Here is a 19,546-nt window from a genome sequence, read left to right as displayed (position 1 = left end):
CTATACATATAATGCCAATCTCCATTATGTCCACAGACCTGGTGGTGACACAGGAACTTTAGGTACTGTTAGGTTCCAATTTTGAGTAAATAACTCAGACACTAGAGAAGCTTAACCAAGTTCAATTCTTCCCAAATGGTCGTTACAGCTGTAATTTAGACAACAGAATATTTCACACAAGCACTGATATTTAACCCTTTCTCCTTGGCCGAGTCTCCTCCACATCTCTGTTGCTAGACAGAACCTTAGTGATATCTGTTCTTCCTCACTTCATCTAACCTGACCTCTACCCCAAAGTGCTCACTCAAGGCTGTCATGGTTATTGATACCAGACTGTGTCTCTTCTCCTCCCAGAGGATCCCTGATGGCTAACAATAACCTATCCTGACATAATGTAAACGTAATACATCACCCTCTCTCCCTCAGTGACATTGTTAGGTTCTAAGATCTCTCCCCTACACATCTGACTCCAACAGATAACAATTAACTTCTGATGTAAAAACCATTCTCTATCATCCCTCAGATACCATATTTCTGATCTATCATGTATCCAGTATAGCAATGTTCCAAGTTTACCCAGAATCCAACAGTACCTAGCAACCAAGAGACTGAGTTCAAATCCCATGTGAGGTTGAGTCCAATGTAATCAAGGGGAACATGACACAAAGTTCTTAACTTTCTTGGGGACGTCCCTGGAACAAACTGGGAACTAGACAAAACCTGCAGGTGACCATGACTATTTTAAATTGAATTAATGTCAATTATGCCTTTAAAGATACATATTTTCAATTACATTTGACACCTGGGTTTTCAAATGCTGTCATGTTGCCAATTTTGCATCCACTCGACATATTGTAGCATTTATTTAACATGTGCTCACACATTGTCACATGTAGTCACATAACTTGTGTTATAATATGTTATAACATGTGGTTTTTCCGTAAGGGAGGGTGGACTGCTGTGCTCGGTGACCATTTGGGAGAAACAACAAGGGTTACGTGGAGTGCTTGCCTAGTGTTTTTGCACAATTATCCTTCTTGATATTAGTGAATATTTGGATTCACTCCAATTGTAGTTTTTAACTGTGATCTGAGATAGTGATAAACATTCTACACATTTGTATTTGTTTATAAAAATTATAATTGTTTACTCTACTTCAGCCTTTGCCTCTTTCTGGGTAATTGTTACACTGCTCTCATCCCCAACCAATAACCTGTTATCTCATTGAGTTCCTAATGCACATATCCTACCTAGGTGGCGTAGTACGGCTACATTCTACCCTCAGCTGCCTGACACAATCCCAAATAAAACCCCTCCAAAATGACAGCAACGTCTTGAGAAATAGCCATAAGGGAAAGACAACACTGGTTTCCTTGCACCAGCTTAATTACATTTGTTGAGGGCAATAATTTTGTTTTGTTTTTCAGTGGGACAAACAACATCATCTATTCTTCCAACTAGTCTAAGGTACAAAGGTAGGCAATTAGTTTCTCTTGTATCTAAAGGCCAGGAAATACACATTTAAATTACTTTGACTCCGTACTCTACAGACACCTTTGTGGCTAATCCTCTTTGGCTGTAATATTGTCTGACATTGATCCCTTCCTGACTCTCTCTTCATTCTCAACTGAAGGGCCATGCCAGCTGCTTTGTTAATGATGTTAGGAAATAAATGGTTTCATGGTTTTTAATTACCTCAGGAGCCCAGAAAATTACAAGAAATTCTGAAACCCATCAGACTACCACCTGAGATTGTGCAATTGGAAGCAGCTAAAAGTCGTGCTGGTATCATGTGTTTGGTGTGTGATACTGTGCTTCAGGCCCAATTATAAAATGTTCTCTTCTCTCTCATAGGCATACAAAATCAAATGTTATTTTTCACATGCTGGAGTCTTTGACATTTTTTGGGGGGCCTTCTGACACCACCTAGTATATACAATACCAGTCAAAAGTTTGGACACACCCACTCATTCAAGGGTTTTTCATTATTTCTACTATTTTCTACATTGTAGAATACTAGTAATTCCATAAACTATAAAATGACACATATGGAATCATGTAGTAACCAAAAAAGGGTTAAACAACAAAATACATTTTAGATTCTTTAAAGTAGCCACCGTTTGTTTTAATGGCAGCTTTGTACACTCTCAAAATTCTCCCATCCAGCTTCACTTGGAATGCTTTTCCAACATTCTTGAAGGAGATCCCATATGCTGAGCACTTGGCTGCTTTTCCTTCACTCTGTGGTCCAACTCAATTGGTTTGAGGTCGGGTGATTGAGGAGGCCAGGTCATCTGATCCAGCACGCCATCACTTTACTTCTTGGTCAAATAGCCCTTACACAGTGCTAATTATAGTCCCAAATAGCACAAACCAGATGGGATGGCATAGCGTTACAGAATGCTGTGGTAGCCATGCTGGTTAAGTGTCCTTTGAATTCTGAAATAAATTAGACAGTGTCACCAGCAAAGCACCATCACATCTCATCCTCTATGCTTCATGGCAGGAACAACACATGCGGAGATCATCTGTTCACCTACTCTATGTCTCACAAAGAGACGGCAGTTGGAACCAAAAATCGCTAATTTGGTCTCATCAGACAGAACAGATTTCCACCAGTCTAATGTCCATTGCTTGTGTTTCTTGGCCCATGAAAGTCTCTTCTTCTTATTGGTGTCCTTTAGTAGTGGTTTCTTTACAGCAATTTGACCATGATGGCCTGATTCACACAGTCTCCTCTGAACAGTTGATGTGAAGATGTGTCTGTTACTTGAACTCTGAAGCATTCACTTGGGCTGCAATTTCTGAGGCTGGTAACTCTAATAAACTTATCCTCTGCAGCAGGGGTAACTCTTCCTTTCCTGTGGCTGTCCTCATGAGGGCTAGTTTCATCTAAGTCCTTGATGTTTTTTTACTGAATTTTCCAGATTGACTGACCTTCACAACTTAAAGTAATGATGGACTGTTGTTTCTCATTGTTTATTTAAGCTGTTCTTGCCATCAAGTGTTTGGCCCTCCTTTTCCTGTAGTCCACAATCATCTCCTTTGTCTTGCTCACATTGAAGGAGACATTGTTGTCCTGGCACCACACTATCATGTCTCTGACCTCCCTACAGGCTGTCTCATCGTTGTCGGTGATCAGGCCTACCGTCGTTGTGTTGTCAAGACCATCATTAAGCAAACTTTAATAATGGTGTTGGAGTTGAGCTTGGCCACACAGTTGTGGGGGAACAGGGAGAACAGGAGGGAACTAAGTACGCTCCCCTGAGGGACCCCAGTGATGAGGATCAGCGTGGAAGATATGTTGTTGCCTACCCTTACCACCTGGGGGCGGCCCGTCCGGAAGCCTAGGCTTCAGTTACAGAGGGAGGTGTTTAGTCCCAGGATCCTTAGCTTATTGATGAGCTTTGTGGGCACTGTTATGTTGAACGCTGAGCTATAGTCAAGAAACAGCATTTTCACATAGGTTTTTCTTCTGTCCAGGTGGGAAATTGAAGTGTGGAGTGCAATTCAGATTGTGTCATCTGTGGATCTGTATTTGAATTGAAGTGGGTCTAGGATTTCCAGGATGATGGTGTTGTGAGCCATGACCAGCCTTTCAAAGCATGCAATGGCTACCGACATGAGTGCTACGGGGCGGTAGTCATTTAGGCAGATTACCATCAATTTCTTGGGCACAGGGACTATGGTGGTCTAATATGTAGGTATTAAAGACTCCCTCAGGGGGAAGTTGGAAATATCAGTGAAATCACTTGCCAGTTGGTCGACGCATGCTCTGAGTACATGTCCTGGTAATCCATCTCGCCCCGCGGCCTTGTGAACATTGACCTGTTTATAGGTCTTGCTCACATCGGCTACAGAGAGAGTAGCCTAACTCCTATTCAATCTGAAGGCCTGAGATCAAAATGTTCAGCTTGAATCTGTACTCATATAAAATGGCGCCGGAGCAGAAGGCAGACCTTTTAGGTGCCCACAACCGATTGTGTTTTTTGTTTGTTTATTTGCGTGGTTTGTAACTTTTTTTTTTACTATTTTTGTACATAATGTTGCCGCTACAGTCTCTTAAGACCGAAAGTAACTTCTAGACATCAGGACTGTGATTACTCACCAATGACTAGCAGAATTTTTTTTCTTCTTTCACGACTCTGAGGAGCCCGAGGTGGAGGATATACGGCTCCCTCGGGAACAGGCCCCGACCACAGTGATCTCCGTGAAGAGGAGGCGGAGAAAGAGGCCGGAGAGCGAGCTGCTTTCTGAGGAATAGGAGGCGATAGAATAAACCCCCACTCCCCTCAATTCTGCTCGCAAATGTGCAATCTTTGGACAATAAAATGAACAAGTTATTGGGAAGATGATACTGCAACATTCTATGCAACGTGGCTGAACGACGACAATATCAACATATAGCTGGCTGGTTATACAATGTACCGGCAGGATAGATCAGCAGTGTATGGTACGACAAGGGGCGGCGGTCTATATATTTTTTTGTAAACAACAGCTGTTGCACGATATCTAAGGAAGTCTCGGGCCATTGCTCACCTGAGGTAGAGTTTCTCATGATAAGCTGCAGACCACCTTACCTACCGAGGAGTTCTCATCTATATTCTTTGTAGCTGTTTACATACCACCACAGTCAGAGGCTGGCACTAAGACAGCATTAAATGGTTTGTATTCCGCCATAAGCAAACAAGAAAACTCTCAGGCGGTGCTCCTAGTAGCCGGTTAATGCAGGGAAACTTAAATCAGTTTTACCTAATTTCTATAAACATGTTAAATGTGCAACCAGAGGGAAAGTCACTCTGGACCACCTATACTCCACACACAGATACCAAGATCTCCTTCGCCCTCCAATTGGCAAATCTGACCATAATTCTATCCTCCTGATTCCTGCTTACAAGCAAAAAATAAAGCAGGAAGCACCAGTGACTAGATCAATAAAAAAGTGTTCAGATGAAGCAGATGCTAAGCTGTTTTGCTAGCACAGACTGGAATATGTTCCAGTATTCCTCCAATGGCATTGAGGAGTACACCACATATGTCATTGGCTTCATCAATATGTGCATAGATGTCATTGTCCCCACAGAAACCATACTTACATACCCCAACCAGAAACCATGGATTACAGGCAGCATTCGCACTGAGCTAAAGGCTAGAGCTGCTGCTTTCAAGGAGCGAGACTCTAACCCGGAAGCTTATAAGAAATCCCACTATGCCCTCCGACGAACCATCAAATAGGCAATGCATCAATACAGGACTAAGATCGAGTTGTACTACATTGATTCTGACACTCGTCAGATGTGGCAGAGCCTGCAAACCATTACAGACTACAAAGGGAAGCACAGCCGAGAACTGCCCACTAACACGAGCCTACCGGACAAGCTAAACTACTTCTATGCTCGCTTCGAGGCAAATAACACTGAAACATGCACGAGAGCACCAGCTGTACCGGAAGACTGTGTGATCATGCTCCCCGCAACCGATGTGAGTAAGACCTTTTAAACAGGTCAGCATTCACAAGGCCGCAGGGCCAGACGGATTACCAGGACGTGTACTGCGAGCATGCGCTGACCAACTAGCAGGTGACTTCACTGACATTTTCAACCTCTCCCTGTCTGAGTTTGTAATACCAACATGTTTTAAGCAGACCACCACTATGGTGCCCAAGAACACTAAGGTAATCTGCCTAAATGACTACCGACCCGTAGCACTCATCTGTAGCCATGAAGTGCTTTGAAAGGCTGGTCTTGGCTCACATCAACACCATCATCCCAGAAACCCTAGAACCACTCTAAACACCTCCCTCTGCAACTGGATCCTGCACTTCCTGACGGGCTGCCCTAACGGGCAGGTGGTAAGGGTAGGTAACAACACATCCGCCACGCTGATCCTCAACACAGGGGCGTGCTTAGTCCCCTCTTGTACTCCCTGTTTACTCATGACTGCACGGCCAGGCACGACTCCAACACCATCATTCAATTTGCAGATGACACAACAGTGGTAGACCTGATCACCGACAAGAACGAGACAGCCTATAGGGAGGTATGGTATGGCAACTGCTCTGCCTCCAACCGCAAGGCACTACAGAGGGTAGTGCGAACGGCCCAGTACATCACTGGGGCCAACCTACATGTACATACTACCTCAACTAACCAGTGCCCCTGCACATTGACTCTCTACCAGCAGACCCCTGTATATATTGTTATTTTTTACTGCTCCTCTTTAATTATTTGTTACTTTTATCTCTTATTCTTATCTGTATTTTTTTAAACTGCACTGTCTGTTAGTGGCTCGTAAGTAAGCATTTCACTGTAAGGTGAAACAGCTGTTGTATTCGGCGCATGTGACTAATAAAATTTGATTTGATGTGGCTGTGTTGCCTTGGTGAACAATGATGTGTGCCAAAAAGGCTTTCAAAATTGTTGTATCGCCACCAGAATTTCTGCACTCTGTCATTTTACATCATAAGAGGCCCAGAAGTAGAATGATCTCTTTGAGAGAAAGGGGGAGAGAAGGCGAAACATAGTTTGAAGACATTTTGAAATTTGATTAGTTTTACATCACGCTGCCTTATGCCCCTTTTACGAAAATACATTTTCAGAGGCAAACAGGAACTGATCAAGTCATGAATTAAACATAAACCTTTTTTAAAGTGAATATCGACCACAGAAATGTGCCATTGATCTTAAATAGTGTTAATTACTAACCAAACTCATAACAAATCCTTTGGGAACATTGGATTTCATTATACTTTGACCTGTGGAGAGGGAGTTTTACCTCTCCCTCAATGAGAATTGCCATTTCCAGGGGGGGAAGCACTTCTATAGAAGGGAACTGCACAGTTATCTATGTGTTAAGATGCAGCAACTGCTAATTATGTTTTCCCCAATTAACCTCCACATATTATTGCTTGATATGAAAGTCCCTTTCAGTTCTAACAGTTCTGGAACTGTGTCTATGCATAAGATTATGAAACCATTGAGCCCAAAGCACGAGAAAATAAGAGTTCTCCGATTGGCCGGTGGCTTCTTCATATCAGACATTATGTTAATCTCTATTGATTTTAGCTGCCAGCAGTATAACAGCCCCATACTCATGCTCCACAAGGGCAACCAATACCACTGTCATGAATCAATGGGTCTAATTTTGACAATGCATTAGAAAACAGCTGGAGTGTCATCTCTGCACTGGTAAAATACCTACCCGACGTCTCATGCGCCATGATAGGTTATGGCTGGTCGTTAACAGTCATGTTTAACAGGATTAGAACCTGTGCCACTATTCACTGTTTAAAGAGCCATAGTCGCTTTCCCCCTAAACTTTGAAACAAGCTCAGAGCACTCTGTGACCAGTGGCCTTTTCCACCAGGGCGGCACATTTCATGCTCTTAGCGTTGCTGGAACAAAGATGTACTCCTGGTCGACAGAGAGCTCTCATTGCGCCCAGTAATTGGATCTCTCTCTCGTGTGCTCTCTCTCCTCGGAAAGTGTCACATAAGCAGTACAAGCTGAGAGAGAGAGAAGCTACTCTAATAAGCTTACCATCAGTGCCTTTAGCAGGTCATTATTCACTGTAATGACTTCCCGCGCTGCACACTCTTAGCCCACATGGCTCCTACTTCTTTCTAAAACATATTATATTATGTAAATTAATATTGGATTAGGTCCATTGTCGCAGAGATTGTGGTGACATCATAAAACACTTTTTAAATTCTTCTACAGTATGGAATTTTAGTCTTTGAGGTGGAGCTAGTGAAAACAACACTCATGAACAACCATTGGCCTGTACAGCGTGATTTTGCATTTACCTGCTCTCTTCTGTCATTAATAACCGGATCTATTAATCTACCATGTTCGCACATGTGAGTTATATAATCTACAGTAGCAAGGTAGATAAAGTAAACCTACATTTGTCCTTTGGTTCGCTTGTTTGCTAGCTACCTTATCCAATTCCATAATGGTCAGGTCAACTTGATACACTTGAAATGTAGACATGATGTGAGAATATACTCAGAATTTGTTCAAGATCATTTATGCAGTTCATTGGACTGCAAACCCGGCCAAAAGTCAACCACAGCACATTAAATGTTGTATACTTACTGCTTGTTAGACAAAGTTTCCCATAGATTAACCTAATTACATGGTTACAGACAAAGCTAGTTATCACATTGTCATTGTTGTCCTTGCTCTGAACTAAGGATGAAATTAGGATTCAACGTGGGTCTTCATACCAGTACCAAAACATGATTAAGTGAAAACTAATTCAATTATCATGCTTACTGGAGCACAAACAAAAGAAAAAACACCCTGGAGATGATAATCAATTTGAAGGGAATAGTGTTGCCTGTTTTCTTCCCTCTACTAGCATTCAATGCAACTGTCCCCAGCCACAACTTTGGTTAAATTACTTTAGCAAGGCAGCAATAATGGACTGAAGCAAACTGAAAATGAATGAATGAATTGTGTTATTCATTGTGTTATTCATTGACCAGGAGGGCCATTGTGTTTGTGTTTGCTGCATGTTTATTGTGGACATATCTACAAAAATATGTATGATATGAAGATTTGATTGGATCTTCATTTCTATAATTATGTGTTAGTGAATGCACAGAAACCTACCTTGCTATCTTCTTTCTAGCTTAGTATGTTTGTTGGAAAACAGTACAGTTTCATCACGTAATTTATTTCCCAAGTTCCTTCACTTTCAAAAGCGAACGTAAATAAGCACAGCAGCAGAAGTCACAGTGCAGCAAAGAAACAATACATTTTCACAACTGGAGTGACGGGAGACCTTCACTTCCCCTTGTTGTCTAATCTCACAATGTACATTCCAGCTGGGCTAGCCTGTGCACACCTTGCCCACCAACTACCCACATTGTAAAACGTTTCCCTGTAAATGTACAGCATTATACTTGCACCAGATGTCACAAATCCTGCTTCCTGAGTCTGTGTTTGCCTGTGTTTCTGTCCTGGAGTGTGTTTCCGGTGTCCTGGAACGCATCCTGTCTGGTTACCGGGCGAATTAGCTTGTTGGGAGATCGATGTTCACCCGCACCTGTATCCCATCAGTAATCTGCACACCTGTCCTGATCATCACCTCTCCCCTTCAAAAGCTCTGACCTGACATCCATTCCCTGCCAGATCATTAGCCATGAACAGTACTCACCCGGATCATTTACCCCATTCCCGCCTGGTCGTCGGAGGATTCCGCTACCCCATTGGATCCACCTATTTACTCCCATCAACTCACCACCGCTGCGCCACCTGGATATATCTACCCATTCACATTCACTTGTAAATAAATACTCACCTTCTTCCTACTCTCCTTGTCCTGGTCTGCTTCTGGGTTCGATTTTGAAAGAACGTGACAGAACGATCCGGCCAAGGATGAACCCAGCGGACCTGGACTCCGTTTGCCATGCCATTACCCAGCAGGGGAAGACATTGGGACAACACAAGACGGCGCTACAGGAGATAGCGGGTTCAATCCAGAACGTATCTGCTAGCTTGACACAAATCCAGGATCAGCTCAGTTTGCCGGCGATTCATTCACCACCTGTTTCACCCATCTCACCCGCCGTGTCTGGTGCGGTTTCCTTCCGTGAACCCAAGGTACCGACGCCTGATAAATATGAAGGGGATTTGGGAAGATGCCGTTCTTTTCTTATGCATTGTGGGTTAGTGTTTGATCTGCAGCCCCATTCTTACGCCACTGACAAGGCTAGGATAGCCTTTGTTATTGAACTGCTGCGTGGAAGAGCTCTGGAATGGGCTTCAGCCGTTTGGGAACGACAGGAGACCTGCATGGCTTCATACCAGGAGTTCACGGGAGAGATGAGAAAGCTTTTTGACCATCCAGTCCGAGGTAAGGACGCAGCTAAACGTTTGTTCACTCTTCGCCAAGGAGCTCGCAGTGTGGCAGACTTTATGATCGAGTTCAGGACATTGTCTGTGGAGAGTGGTTGGAATGAGGAGTCACTACAAGCGGCTTTTTACCAGGGGTTGTCGGAGCAACTCAAGAGAGTCCGAGAGAGAAGGAGGGAGAAGCAGTGGGGTCCATCTAATCAATCTGAGACTCGGTTACCATTCGGGTCAGGAAGTGGACCAGAACGGGTTGATCATTTTCCTTCACACGGGATTAGTGGAGGAGTCCTGCCGCCAGATCCTGAACCTATGCAAGTGGGTCGGCACGGGTTAACTAAGGACAAGCGCCAACGTAGACGTGAGACCAACAGCTGCCTCTACTGTGGTAGCTCGGGACATTACATCTCCGTTTGTCCTCAGCGCCCGTTAAACTGCTCGGCTCGTTAAGTTTGGGAGGTTTGTTAGCGAGCCAGTTTCAGCCTCTCAAGAGCCCTGTCAGACCTCGTTTTCCTGCTACCCTCATAAATAAGAATCAGAGTTTAGCGATTAACGCTTTCATCGATTCAGGTGCCGATGACAGCTTCATTGATGCCGACTTAGTAGAACAGCTGGGGATTTCCAAGGAGCAATTACCGGAAGCCATTGAAGCAACCACTCTGAACGGCAGTATTCTGGCACGGATCACTATGAGGACTGAACCGGTTAAGATGTTGTTGTCGGGGAATCATTCAGAGGTTATTTCTTTTTTCATTTTGCCTTCCCCCCATGTTCCTCTGGTTCTTGGATACCCCTGGCTAAAAGAACACAATCCTTCGTTCGATTGGGTGACTGGTAAGGTAACTAGTTGGAGCATTGAGTGCCATGCTAACTGCCTCAGGACTGCCTGTTCTCATGCTGTCCCCAGTCGGGTCAGTGAGTCTGCTCCTCCTGATTTGTCCTTGGTTCCTGAAACATATCACGAGTTGGGTGAGGTGTTCAGTAAGCAGAAAGCTCAGTCACTTCCTCCCCACCGACCTTATGATTGTACAATTAAGCTGTTCCCCGGAGCTGCCTTTCCCAAGGGACGGTTATACAGTATTTCTCGACCTGAGCGGGAAGCCCTGGAGACCTACATAAAGGAGTCTCTTGCTGCAGGTCTTATTCGTCCCTCGTCATCACCCCTGGGAGCTGGATTTTTTTTTGTGAGTAAGAAAGATGGCGCTCTTCGACCGTGTATTGATTATCCGGGGTTGAATGATATTACGGTCAAGAACAAGTACCCCTTGCCCTTGATGAGCTCCGCTTTCGATTCTTTACTGGGTGCTACTGTGTTTACAAAGCTTTATCTACGCAATGCGTATCATCTGGTTCGGATCAAAGAGGGGGACGAGTGGTTGACTGGATTCAATACACCTATGGGACATTTCGAGTACCAGGTGATGCCGTTTGGACTTTCCAACGCTCCAGCAGTGTTCCAAAGTTTGGTGAATGACGTGCTGAGGGATATGATCGGTCTGTTTGTGTTTGTTTACCTGGATGACATCCTGATTTTCTCCAAGGAGCTTTCCAGCCACATCCAGCATGTTAAGCAGGTCCTGCAGCGGTTATTGGAGAACCGTCTGTTTGTGAAGGCAGAGAAGTGTGATTTTCACGCCCACACTACATCCTTCCTCGGGTACATCATCTCCAGGGGTGAGATCAAGATGGACCAAGAGAAGGTTCGGGCGGTTCGGGATTGGGCCCGGCCCGGTACGAGATTGCAGCTCCAGAGATTCCTGGGATTTGCAAACTTCTATCGGAGGTTTATCCGTAATTACAGCCGGGTGGCCGCCCCTTTAACTGCTCTGACGTCTTGCACCAGAATTTTCTGTTTGACTCCTGAGGCAGACCGAGCATTTCTGAACTTGAAGAGCCGATTCACCAACGCGCCGATTCTCTCTCAACCTGACACTTCCCGTCAGTTTGTTGTTGAGGTGGACGCCATCCTGTCCCAGCGTAGCTCCACTGATGGTAAACTCCATCCCTGCGCCTTCTACTCTTGTTGTCTTTCACCAGCTGAGAGAAACTACGATGTGGGTAACCGGGAGCTTCTCGCTGTGAAGCTTGCCTTGGAGGAGTGGCATCACTGGTTGGAGGGAGCGGAGCAACCGTTTGTGGTCTGGACTGACCACAAGAATCTGGCTTACGTGCAATCGGCTAAACGTCTCAACTCCCGTCAGGCCAGGTGGGCTTTGTTTTTTGGACGCTTCAATTTTTCCCTGACGTTCCGACCTGGGTCGAAGAACGGGAAAGCGGACGCCTTGTCCCGGATGTTCTCCAAGACGGATGAGAGTGGGGCCAAGACTGAGACGATTCTTCCCCAGAACCTTGTCGTGGGAGCCGTTACATGGAGGATTGAGGAGGATGTGATGGCGGCCCTTTGGACGCAGTCCGGCCCCGGTAACGGTCCACCCGGTCGGTTGTTCGTGCCTGAGTCGGTCCGTTCTGCTGTTCTTCAGTGGTCCCATGCCAGCAAGATAGCTTGTCACCCTGGCGTTGCTCGGACTATGGCGCTACTGCGCAGACGATTTTGGTGGCCTGCCATGGGAGAAGATACCCGGAGGTTTGTTGCCGCATGTCCTGTTTGTGCTCAGAACAAAAGTACCAATCGGTCCAGCTCTGGGCTTCTTCACCCCCTACCTATTCCTCGGCGACCTTGGTCACATCTGGCCCTGGATTTTGTCACGGGATTGCCCCCTTCTGTTGGGAACACGGTCATTCTGACCATTGTGGACAGATTCAGCAAGTTTGCTCATTTTGTCCCTCTCTCCAAGCTTCCATCTGCCACGAAGACGTCCGAGATCCTGGTTAGGGAGGTTTTCAGGGTTCACAGATTGCCCAGTGACATTGTTTCTGACCGTGGTCCTCAGTTTACCTCTGCTGTCTGGAGATCCTTCTGTTTGGCCATTGGAGCTACAGTCAGTCTCACTTCTGGATTTCACCCACAATCTAATGGTCAGGCGGAGAGAGCCAACCAGAAGATGGAGTCCACGCTGCGTTGTCTTGTCTCCTCTGATCCCACCTCTTGGTCATCTCAATTACCCTGGGTCGAGTATGCCCATAATACCCTTCCTTCATCTGCCACTGGGATGTCCCCCTTCCAATGCCTGTACGGATACCAACCTCCCTTGTTTCCTTCTCAGGAGAGGGATCTTTCGGTTCCTTCTGTCCAGGCCCACATTCGTCGTTGCCACCGGACCTGGCATCGGGCCAGGAGGGTCCTCCTTAGAGTTTCTGACCGGTATCAGATCCAGGCGAATCGTCGCCGTATTCCTGCTCCCGCTTATACCATCGGAGATAAGGTTTGGTTGGCTACACGGGATCTTCCTCTACGGACTGAGTCGAGGAAACTGTCACCAAAGTTCATTGGTCCGTTTGTGGTGGAGAGAATCATTAACCCTGTTGTGGTCCGACTCAAATTGCCGGCAACGCTTTGAGTACACCCCACCTTTCATGTCTCCTGCCTCAAGCCGGTTCTCCTCAGTCCTCTGTTGCCCCCTCCTCCTCGTCCTCCTCAGATGATCGGAGGTGGTCCTGCCTACACGGTGCGCCGCATAATGGATTCCAGACGGCGGGGTCGAGGTTTCCAATATCTCATGGATTGGGAAGGATACGGTCCAGAGGAGAGGAGTTGGATTCCTTGGCGTCAGATGCTTGATGACGACCTGCTTCGTGACTTCTACCGCCTCCAACCTGGCGCTCCAGGTAGTCACGAATCCCGCTTCCTGAGTCTGTGTTTGCCTGTGTTTCTGTCCTGGAGTGTGTTTCCGGTGTCCTGGAACGCATCCTGTCTGGTTGCCGGGCGAATTAGCTTGTTGGGAGATCGATGTTCACCCGCACCTGTATCCCATCAGTAATCTGCACACCTGTCCTGATCATCACCTCTCCCCTTCAAAAGCTTTGACCTGACATCCATTCCCTGCCGGATCATTAGCCATGAACATTACTCACCCGGATCATTTACCCCATTCCCGCCTGGTCGTCGTCGGATTCCGCTACTCCATTGGATACACCTATTTACTCCCATCAACTCACCACCGCTGCCCGCTACGCCACCTGGATATATCTACCCATTCACATTCACTTGTAAATAAATACTCACCTTCTTCCTACTCTCCTTGTCCTGGTCTGCTTCTGGGTTCGATTTTGAAAGAACGTGACACCAGAATTGCCAGCTTAATACTGTAATACATTTCATGTAACTATTCCTTACTGTAAAGACATATTACAGACCCTGCAGAAAATTTACAGGGATGTCGTAATGTTTTACAGCACAGAAAATAGAACTGTGAAATATTACAACATCTCTGCTGTAAAGCAAAATTACAAGAATGCCGTAATTAAGCTGGCAACTCTGGTGCCAGGAAAATGCTGTACATTCACAGGGAAAGGTTTTACTGTGTGCAGTAGCTTTAAGATTTCCCTTCACCGGAAGTAAGGGGCCTAGCCCGAACCATGAAAAACAGACCCAGACCATTATTCCTCCTCCACTAAACTTTACACTTGGCACTATGCATTTGGTAACGTTCTTTTGGCATCCGTCAAAACACAGATTCATTTGTTGGACTGCCAGATAGTGAAATGTGATTCTTCATTCCATAGAACGCATTTCCACTGCTCCAGAGTCCAATGGCAGCGAGCTTTACACCACTCCAGCCGACGCTTGGCATTGCGCATGGTAATCTTAGGCTTGTGTGCGGCTGCTCGGCCATGGAAACCCATTTCATGAAGCTCATGTCTAACAGTTATTTTGCTGACGCTGCTTCCAGAGGCAGTTTGGAACTCGGTAGTGAGTATTGCAACCGAGGACAGACAATTTTTACATGCTTCAGCATTCGGCAGTCCCGTTCTGTGAGCTTGTGTGACCTACCACTTTGCGGCTGAGCCGTTGTTTCCCCATAGACGTTTCCACTTCCCAATAACACCACTTACAGTTGACTGGAGCAGCTCTAGCAGGGCAGAAATTGGACTAACTACCTTGTTGGAAAGGTGGCTTCCTATGACTGTGTGACGTCGAAAGTCACTGAGCTCTTCAGTTACACCATTCAACTGCCATACACTGCTGAACTGCTGAAATATCAGAATCCACTAATGTTAAGGTGTGTCCACATACTTTTGTGTATATATAGCCTATGTAACCAAATAAGAGCATCATTACAACATAAATGTGAGAGAGGGAGTAAGAGAGTGAGAGAGAGAATATCATGGGACACTATTCGGGGTAAGGGGGTTCAGAGGCAGTGAAAGAAAAACAAACAGTTTGGGCAGGAGAGAGAAGCCAGCACAGCATTCAGTGTTCCTCCTGGGTCTCCATAACAATCCTCTTCAGTTCTTCTTTGTCAGCTCTTCTCAACCCTAGGACAAGGATAGAATGAGAGACCGAGAGCACCAGGGCTGTTACTCTGTGGATAAAAAGACAAGGGACAAGCTGGTGTCGTGTGTGTGTGTGTGTGTGTGTGTACTTAGCTCACTAGAGGTCTACATTCAAACTCTGTGAGCTCTTGGTAGAATGTGGCAATGTAGTGGTTGAGAACAGCTGGCTTCCTCTTGGCCACCTTGCCAGGCACTTTGTCCCATCTTCAGGGTTCATCATATTGGGTTGATTCGAACCTACAGCATATCCAATACAGTTTATGAAATCAATTGAGGCATTGAATAAATACAAATAAGACAGATACACCTACTTCCAACATTACTATAGCCTACACAATACCACATATTATTATACCAGACTCACATTTTACTTTGTTTATATATCCCTAAATGTTTGCATACTACTGGTAGAGTGAACAGGTTTACCTAAAACTGTAACATTATGAAACAATGTAACTTAAACATGGTTAGCGGGGAGAGGCTATACGTACAGTCCTGGCCTGTAAGGACCGACGCTGGAGAAGAGAAGCAGGTACGGGGAGTAGAACATTCAATATGGAACAGACATCAAACAGGACAGAGACAGCGTCAGAATCGGGTATGCAAAGACAAACGAACATTAATCCTGAAGCAGGGAACAGACAGATATAGGGGAGGTAATGACAGGTGATTGAGTCCAGGTGAGTCCAATAATCACTGATGCGTGTGACGGAGGAAGGAAGGTGTGCTTACTGATGGTGGCAGGAGTGTGTAATGCTGGGGAGCCTGGCGCCTTCTAGCGCCAGGGAGCGGGAGCGGGCGTGACGGACCGGCCAGGGCATTGGACCAGCCAGCTGGGGCGTGACAGCCGACAAACTGGCATGGGTGTGGGGGCCTGGCGAACCGGCTGAGGCGTGGGAGCCTGACGACCCGGTTGAGGCGTGACAGCCTGATGATCCCGCTGGAACGTGGGAGCCTGATGTGCTGGCTGAAGCATAGACACCTGGTGAGCCGGCTGAGGTGTAAAACCCTGGTGATCCGGCTGTGGCCTGACGTGGGATGGGCGCCTGTCGAGCTAAACCGGGACAAGAAAACCTCTCGAGCCAGCTAGGGAGTGGAAGCCCAACGGACCTGACATCACCACCAACCGATGCGTTGTATGATGGCTTCAGGATTCTGTATGACCGACCTCTGGAGAAGAGAAGCTGGTAAGAGGAGTAGAACATTTAATATGGAACAGACATCAAACAGGACAGAGACAGCATCAAAACAGGGTATGCAAAGACATATGAACATTAATCCTTAAGCAGGAATAGAGCTTGAAAACAGACAGATATAGGGGGAGGTAATGCCACAGGTGATTGAGTCAACGTGAGTCTAATTATCACTGATGACGGGGGAAGGCAGGAGTGCGTAGTGATGGTGGCAGGAGTGTGTAATGCTGGGGAGCCTGGCTCATTCAAGAGCCAGGGAGTGGGAGCAGGAGCAGCCGTGACATGGCCTGCAAAATGGCTAAGGAGGATATTGTGTCCCTGTGTTGTTGCTGTTCATGTTCTCCCCATTGACTAGACTATATCATTGTGACATCTAGATGGCTACCAAATCAGTTATTTCTTACGTATGCTCCTATCCTACCTGAAATATAATTCTGGGTGGGAAAATAATTGGCCACGTTACTAGTTACTGCCCATGACACTGTGCTGCTCCGTGGCACTGCACTTTAGGTCAACAGGCACCTTGATACAACACAGTGTACTGGTAATTCACATCGGTTTTAGCGGCTCGCGAGTACAGCCCATGATGTGGTTTGTGTCAAATCTGGTCCGTCAATCAAAAAAAACCGCTGCGCTGGTAATATGGGTCAGTTTTTTAACTGCTAGAAACAAGACATTTTCTCTGTAGTAATGGTGAAAAGACAACGGTCACGAATCTGCGCTCAATGTATTCTCTATGGCACTCAGCACCTGCGATACAGTTTATCATCACAATTATAATTCTCTGGGTGGTGTTTTTCTTGGTCACCCAGCAAGTTATTTAGAGCAAATCGAAATGGCTTGTGTCAACTTTAGCTAGCTAGCTAGTGCATGTTAGCCAGCTTACTAGCTAGGTTAGCTAAGAGAACATGCAGCAATACAATGTTGGCTCGCAATAAAGATACTTATAAACAAGTCAAGGTACCTACCCAGCAGCTGCTGAAAATATTCTTCCACAGTCATTATAAATACTAAAATAGTCTGAGCTTCATGTGTCAAATCAAATAGTATGTCACATGCGCCAAATTCAATTGATGTAGACCTTACAATGAAATGCTTACTTACAAGCCCTTGACCAACAATGCAGTTTTAAGAATACATAAGTAAAATATAAGATACAAATAAATAAAATATAAAAGTAAAAAATAATTAAAGAGCAGCAGTAAAAGAACAATAGCAAGGCTATATACAGGGGTACCAGTACTGAGTCAATATGCAGGGGCACCGGTTAGTCAAGGTAATTTAGGTAGTATGTACAGTACATGTAGGTAGAGTTAAAGTGACTATGCAGGGATTATAAACCGAGTAGCAGCAGCGTAAGAGGGGGGATAATGCAAATAGTCTGGGTAGCCATTTCATTAGCTGTTCAGGAGTCTTGTGGCTTGGGGGTAGAAGCTGTTAAGAAGTATTTTGAATCTAGACTTGACGCTCCGGTGTCACTTGCAGTGTGGTAGCTGAGAGAACAGTCTATGACTAGGGTGTCATTGACAATTTTTAGGGCCTTACTCTGACACCACCACCTTAGAGGTCCTGGATGGCAGGAAAATTGGCCCCAGTGGTGTACTAGGCCGTATGCACTACCCGAGCAGTTGCCATACCAGGCAGTGATGCTCTTGATGGTGCAGCTGTAGGGAACTTTTGAGGATCTGAGGACCCATGCCACATCTTTTCAGTCTCCCAAGGGAGAATAGGCTTTGTCGTGCCCTCTTCACGACTGTCTTGGTGTGTTTGGTGCATGATAGTTTGTTGTTGATGTGGACACCAAGGATCTTGAAGTTCTACACCTGCTCCACTACAGCCCCATCGATGAAAATGGGGACGTGCTCGGCCCTCCTTTTCCTGTAGTCCACAATCATCTCCTTTGTCTTGATCAGGTTGAGGGAGAGCTTGTTGTCCTGGCACCACACGGCCCGGTCTCTGACCTCCTCCCTATAGGCTGTCTTATCGTTATCGGTGTTGTGTCATTGGCAAACTTAATGATGGTGTTGGAGTCGTGCCTGGCTATGCAGTTATGACTGAACAGGGAGTACAGGAGGGGAGTGAACACGCATCCCTGAGGGGCCCCCATGTTGTGGAACAGCATGGCAGATGTGTTGTTTCCTACCCTTAACACCTGGGGGCGGCCTGTCAGGAAATCCTGGATCCAGTTGCAGAGTGAGGTGTTTAGTTCCAGGGTCCTTAGACTTTTAAAGGATCCAACCCATTTTCGCCTAAAATGACATACCCAAATCGAACTGCCTGTAGCAAGGATATGCATATTCTTGATACTATTTGAAAGGAAACACTTTCAAGTTCATGGAAAAGTGAAATTAACGTAGGAGAATATAACACATTTGATCTGGTACAAGATAATACAAAGGAAAAAAACTAAACAAAAATTGTACCATCTTTGAAATGCAAGAGAAAGGCCATAATTTATTATTCTAGCCCAGGCACAATTGAGATTTTGCCACTAGATCCCGTAGAGGTTTAGTGAAGAGCTAGATCAGGTAGGGGTTTAGTGATGAGCTTTGAGGGCACTATGGTGTTGAACACTGTAGTCAATGAAAAGCATTCTCATATAGGTGTTCCTTTTGTCCAGGTGGGAAAGGGTAGTGTGGAGGGCAATAGAGATTGCATCACCTGTGGATCTGTTGGGGCAGTGTGCAAATTGAGTATGTTTAGGGTTTCTGGGATAATGGTGTTGATGTGAGTCATTACCAGCCTTTCAAAGCTCTTCATGGCTACAGATGGAGTGCTACGGGTCGGTAGTCATTTAGGCAGGTTACCTTAGTGTACTTGGGCACAGGGACTATGGTGGTCTGCTTGAAACATGTTGGTATTACAGACTCGGTCAGGGACAACTTGAAAATGTCAGTGAAGACATTTGCCAGTTGGTCAGCGCATGCTCGGAGTACACGTCCTGGTAATCCGTCTGGCTCTGTGGCCTTGTGAATGTTGACCCGTTTAAAAGGTCTAGTGTAAGATAGCCCATGTTGGGCTGATGTGGGATTGGTGGGGCTAGCCTGAGTTGGGCTACTGTAGGCTAGCCTGTGTTTGGCTGATGTGGGATAGCCCAGTATG

Source organism: Oncorhynchus clarkii, chromosome 2, assembly GCF_045791955.1.
Source record: "Oncorhynchus clarkii lewisi isolate Uvic-CL-2024 chromosome 2, UVic_Ocla_1.0, whole genome shotgun sequence".
NCBI lineage: Eukaryota > Metazoa > Chordata > Actinopteri > Salmoniformes > Salmonidae > Oncorhynchus > Oncorhynchus clarkii.
The sequence above is the reverse complement of the archived record's forward strand: the minus strand, read 5'-3'. Positions refer to the sequence as shown.